The sequence below is a fragment of the Rhyacophila brunnea genome, unplaced genomic scaffold, assembly GCF_057557595.1.
Source record: "Rhyacophila brunnea isolate RB1 unplaced genomic scaffold, BYU_Rbru_1.0 scaffold_12, whole genome shotgun sequence".
Taxonomy (NCBI): Eukaryota; Metazoa; Arthropoda; class Insecta; order Trichoptera; family Rhyacophilidae; genus Rhyacophila; species Rhyacophila brunnea.
The window spans coordinates 15,490,519-15,497,178 of NW_028232774.1; the positions used below are offsets into that span (position 1 = coordinate 15,490,519).

The 6,660-nt window shown below is 34.1% G+C and overlaps 1 non-coding gene across 1 annotated transcript; it reads right to left on the reverse strand.

Moving 5' to 3' along the window:
- Positions 1 to 2,631: 2,631 nt before the first annotated feature.
- Positions 2,632 to 2,704, reverse strand: TRNAR-UCU (transfer RNA arginine (anticodon UCU)). The gene has a single exon. It is a non-coding gene; the product is annotated as a tRNA-Arg (tRNA).
- Positions 2,705 to 6,660: the final 3,956 nt, after the last annotated feature.

Below are 6,660 nucleotides of genomic sequence, written 5' to 3' on the forward strand. Positions count from 1 at the left end.
GTCTAGTCGTCGCTGTAGGATTGGTTTGTCGAATAGACCAAATGTTCAGGAGACGAAAAACAAATTTGATTATCTTATATTTAAATACATGAAGGTATTTAAATTGTTGTTTTTACAGCATATGAATGCTGTTTTCATTACAAAGCAATTTAAAGAAAAGGATGGTTCTGGTCCATTTAGATGGATCATTCCGCATTAAAATCATTCAATCATTCTGCATTAAAAGGTCGATTACCAGATAAGAAGATCAGTGTGCGCCCACTGCAATTTAGGATTTGTGGAGTGTGCAAGTGCTTGGCAATGTGGATGTTCACGGTGGGTGCCTTATGCTTTCGCTTTATCATAATGACCCGTTCTGGTCTCTCTTGATCCGAGGCATATTATTGTAATTGTTGTAAAGATTTTCTTTGTTCCGTCATTCTGATGGCTATGTGCCACGAGAGTTGCGGGAGAATCGAATATTTTGTGGTAGCCTTTTTTTAACTTAATAATCTGTTGTTCCTTAGTAATATTAAGTAATGTGCTTGAATAAATCAATGTGGCGTTGCCAAATACCGTATTTTGTTCTGAAAATAATGTCTCTAAATCGTTCTTGGCAAAGTGATACCGTCACTCAATCCTCTCCTGCCCTCCCTAAGTAGTAAGTAGTACCAGAAAGAAATCAGTCGGTACCTATGTATTATACAAATAAGTAAGCTTCAATAGTTTGGGCAGGAGTAGGAGGGATGCCGAGCAAGGCACAGTGATATAACCGCCGCGATGTGATCCTAATACTATCTGTGATAGTGACCATAGACTTTAAGTGGTAACACTAACGTGAACCAAACCTTGCATTTGATTTTCAAGGTACCTACTTATTTGAATTCAATCAATAATAATTTAAAATTGTCTTTTACCTTGCTTTGTAATTTTTGCCACTAAATGTTATGAAAATGGAACAAGAAATAAATATTTATGGCAGAAGGTTGTATGTGCTGCTAAATATGGACTCCGATTTCTATAAGCCGGTGTACACGTCATCGCGTCGCATTGATGATGGAGTTGGCGGGGAGCGGACGTAATGCAGTGTTAAGATGCTGAAGCGGGTGGAATTTAGTTCCACTAGTTCATAAAAGAACCGTGATGATGTGTATGCCAGCTTAAAAAATCGGACTCTAGGTACATACTGGCTTTCATCATTTAATAAATTTTATCTCACATTTCACACATTAAATCATGAGATTATAAAACCAACTTCTATGATTTAGGAAAGCCGATTTAAAAGTGGCTGACAAGGGCCATTTTATCGAGAGAAAATAATATTTGAAGTGCTAGGTACTCAGGAATGTTAGATTTTTAACTGCAGAGCGGCAATGGGTTTAAAAAAAGGAAAGTGCTTTTTCAATAATAATTATAAAATTCTGCAGATTTTTAGAATAATACTCCAAGGGCTTCATGTGTTCCTCTTTAGACCCTGTCTACATGACTGCCTTAAGGCCATGCATTAGTTGAGGCACGGTCTAAAAAGATCGTCGCTAGGCGATGCGCGGATTGCGGGTGGCGGGTGAAAATGACGCCTGTCAAACGAAATATTAATTGTCATATAAATCCAACATACGTCCATTTTATGTTCTGTTTATTGTTCTATTAGTAACAATAATAATATATTCATTGACATGTTTTCTTTTTAAAGTAAATGGGTAACGTTTTTAGTCATCTTTACACGATTTTAGAATTAATTGACCCGTCGCCATCACGCAGCAAAGTGACGTGCTCTCAGTGAATGGCAGCGAGTCCAAAATTTCGTCGCGCGTACAGTTGAAAATTATTTGGCGTTTCACTGATGCGTCACCTTAATTAAAGGTATCAAAGCAAAAGAAATGAGCATGAAGAATTAATAGAGGTTCATAGAAATAAATGGTTTGAATAATCAGTGACGTCCCTAGACAAAATGCTACCCCTAAGCAGCGCCTAAATGCCGCCCCATCTAAGAAATGTGTTGTATTAATACATTAGTAATAAAATATATACCGTTAAATCTAGTCCACGGCTTAAGATACATTTAGAAATACACCTGACAACTTTCAAAACACGCGAATCAGTGACAAAAATATTTGGATAAATTAATTAGAAAAGTATGTACCTACCTATAATTCGCAAATATGCACGTGACATTGCTGGTCACCAAGGACGTTACGTCCACGGACAACAGAAGTAAACAAGACATCGCAAATCCGACAAAAAAATTACAATCCTGTTAAACCTTTAATGTAAACCAGTGAGCTGATTTTTTTAATAGAAAGATATTTCCGTTACTACTAAGTTTAGGTAGGTGCTCATTCCTACATAATATATCAAATGATTGTCCTCGATTTGCCGCCCTTGGAGTAACTGCCGGCTCCAAATGACGCTCAATCTGCCTACTCTCACGGGACGTCACTGTGAATAAGACTTGTAAAAAGTAACTCCTACCTACTAGGAATACCAATAGTACTATTTTATTTTCTAAATATTTTCCCAGAATATCAAATCAATCAAAATAACCCAATAATAAATTGGGTTATTTTGATTGATTTGATATTGCTGATAGAGCTGACGAACTGCTGAGGTAATTTTATTTCTTATGAAAAACTAAAAAAAAAAGGAAAGTGACATCCCTGGTGGGGATCGAACCCACGACCTTTGGATTAGAAGTCCAACGCGCTATCCTCTGCGCCACAGGGACAGATGGAAGAGGCAAGCGTACGAATGTATAAGAATAATATACAGCCATATGAAAGCTAGATGGCAGCACATGCTGCTACCGAAATGAATACAAATTAATATTATTTTAATAAAATTGGATGTTTCATGCAAGGTTAAGTCGGAAGATTACGCTGTAATGCTAATTATATATTATAATAAAAAGGATTCCTAAAAATAATTCGATCGAGCAGAGCTAACGTCAAAATATACGTCATAGACTAGGGATTGCGAACCTTTTTACGTACACGTGCCAAAATTTCCTAAATATTATTTTTTGACTGACGTGCCGAGCAGTTTTTCAAGTAGTTCGAGCAGGGAAAAAATGAAAAAATTGTTATAAGAATTCTAATAAAAAAGTTCAAAAATTATAATCAATTCAGTTCTAAAAAAAACTCGGTGGGCCGCACCCGGATCGTTTTCTTTGAGATTTTTTTTTCTCGGTGGGCCGCAATGGAGTCGTTTTTTCACAGACGGAGTTGTTTTTAGACGGCAGTTCCGCGGTGGGCCGCAGCCGGGTCGTTTTCTTTAGAAGACAAATTGCAATCTGTCATTTATAAGTTGAGTTAGGGTAAGTGCGTCTATGGGGGAAGAGCATCTAGGTTAAATAACTTTTTACTGCAATGAATGTAATTACTGCCGTCGATAGGAATCTATTACAAATACATAAATGTATGCCAACACCCAGAGATGGCATCATAATAATGTTTGATGTGTCCAGTATGACAACTAAGAGTTTGACGTTCGTTTGAAGTCAAAAATCAAGTTGGACATGTTTTTTCAATCGATCTGTATCTCAACAATCTTTCGTGCTAAGAAGGTGATATTTGGTGAGTACCTTTGTTTAAAATTGTGATTTGTGTTCCGACTGTAAGATTTATGATTGATGCAAATGATAATGTTTTATTGAACTAGATGCACTTACCCCGCCAAAAATATATCATGGGGTAAGAGCGTAAGATGCAATTACCCCATATTCTCTGTTTTTTTTTGTATGGACAAGTTTTTGGCTAGTGATGTTCCTTGAAATAAAAAATGTAATAGTAATTATTTGTAATTTGTGGTACCTAAACATTTTTTAATACAATCTCTAGATTCATACAGGATATTACTTAAAATATAAGGCCACAGTTTAAATACCTACCGTGCAGTGCATATTACGTATCGACATGACCGATTACTTCATGGAATAACCAAGGCCTGAACAAAAACGATGCATAAGTGCGAGTGAGAAAGTATTCGGTACCCTTATAATCTCTAGTAATAGATCTAAAATAGAGTAAGATAAAAGGTTTACAGATCTGGGAGATGGTTTATTACGATGTAGCCGGCAAATCTTAGCTTATTGCATAACTAAGCGTCGGCAACCGTATTGCTAAATTGCCATTTCTTGTGTTAAACATAAAGTCAGTGGTAAATATTTTTAGTTAATTAAGTAGAAAAGATGGTTATGTGTGTTGTATTAAAATATGGTAGCCGTACTGATAAGCAAGAAGATGGTATTACGTTTCATAGGTAAGTTGATACATGTTCGTGATAATTTATTTGTATATTACTATTATATATTTTAATATTAGTGACCTAATGTTTCTTTAAAATTACTTAAATTATGGATATCTTTACCTAATGGTTGCATACATGCATATAAAATACTATATAACGTAAAAAAATAGAATATTATATTTTAATTCTGAGCGTCTAGCGCGAGCACTTTGGGCGAGCACTAGCGAAATGGTCTATTGTCTCGAACATTTGTAGACGAATGCGTTCACTCGCCCACAAACCAAACGCACGGCACGCTGCTTCATTTAGCAATGCAACGAGTGGCGTCTAGATGTATCTATAGTCTATACTCTATGGGAAAAACACACCAAATCTAAAATGTTAACTTTTCAATAGAGCGAAAAAACTTTTCGTTTCTTTCAGAAATATGAGTATCTCGGCCTGTATTATTAATTTATGAGGTCAAACGTCACACTTGACTGTCAGCTTAATAGAAGAATCAAGAAAAAATAATGTCACAATAATTTTAAAATTGCCTCCTGAAAGATGCTTGGGATGAATCATCGGTGAAATGGCAAAGACTACATACACGTAGGCTCAAAACTGCCTAAAAATGAATTTCCAAGAATAATCGCAGAAACCTAGAAAAAACTTGACTGCCAAATAATGAAAAACAGATGATAAAAAGGGAGGATTCAGCCATTTAATCGAAATGTTATAGGCTAAGACAAGTTTGACCCTATGATTGACAGTAAAAATATTACGGAAACTCTAATTGATTATTAGATTGATTATTGATAGAATTAACACATAAAAAATCAACAGATTCTTCAATATTTCGCGAGCAAAATAACATACTTATTCAAGCACCTTCTACTTCTAATGAATGAATGACACCAGTGAAATCTACTAAGCGAATACAAATTTTGGATTGTCAAATATTAAAATCGGAAGTAGGAACTACTGATATAAAAAAAAAACTATTGTTGCGGATAAAAAGGGAGGATCCTATACAATTTAAAAATCAAGCAGCAGAAGTAATAATTACCTATGACGATGTTTTGAACCGTCTGGAAACATCCGTTAACCAAAAAAACAGTTTAAAAAGATAGACTATTCAAACAAAAAAAATAGTTTTTACAAAAACCAAGAAATTAAAAAAAAAATCAGTTACAGTGAGTCTGAATGGAAATCCTCTTCTGAAGAGGAAAATTTTGATGATTTTTATAGGTAAAGGTCTTATATTCGAAGAAGATTATTAAAAGAATTTGCTTGACGATTTTCAAATTGAGGAAGGGGTTGTAATTACTAATGAAATGTGGAATGCTGATATCCAATTAAATTCCACCAGTGAGTCAACTAAAAGAAATGATATACTTCAACCAAAAAGAAGTTGGGCGAAATGGGTACTTGTGAAATGCCTTGCGAAAAAGTGTGAAAAACATTTTATTGGAAAAAAATATTAAATTGGACGAAAATAAAACTGTAAAATTTGTAAGAAAATCGCATGGGAGGGCCAATAATTTTTCATACCCTAAAGTAGAGGATATATACGAAGTTGGCCACGAGCATATAACTTCGGTACTACCGACACCTATTACAGGACGAAGGGGAGAACTTATATTTAAAATTCGTTTTGATGATGGCAACTATGTGTAATTAGGTACAATAAAAATCGAAAAGAACATTTTTCATAACATATTATGTACTGTGAACATGTTAAATTGTACATTGTACATCTCAAATTATTCAGAAAATAAAATATTTAAAAAATAACGAGTTACTTACCTATTTTATTTTACCACAGTCACATCACTAGTGCTACATATGCCACACTTACCGAACTTTTTTGATTTTATTTAATATCTTCGCTTCCATAAGGAAATTTACCACCATAAACAATCAAAATGGTGCACTTAAAATATGATATTATCCTGAGGTTGATATATTTTTTGACTGGTAATAATTATGAGAAATAATTTAACTAGACGCTCTTACCCCAAATGCGGGGGTAAGAGCGTCTACTCGCCTTGTTTCTTTAAAACGTTTTTATTATAATTAATCATGCAACATCTACATCTAGTGAATATGGTAGTCGAAAAAGAGATTATTGGTGAACAACAGTCAATAAAAATTTCGAAGAGATATTGCAATCATTTAAAGTTCAACATCAGCTTAAAGTTCATCTAGTCAATTTATATGCCGCACTTACCCTAACTCACCTTACATGAATTTCGACGTATCCGTTTGCGCATCGATTGATAATATATATATATATGTATTATTGGTAAAAATATTATTAAAAACCGAAGAAAATACACATTTTTATTAATATAATATAATATAGGTAGGTATATTTAGGTATTTGTAAAACTTTTTGTAAAAAAAAAAACCTTTTAAATTATATACTTATCTATTTTTTTCTCTTCAACGCAA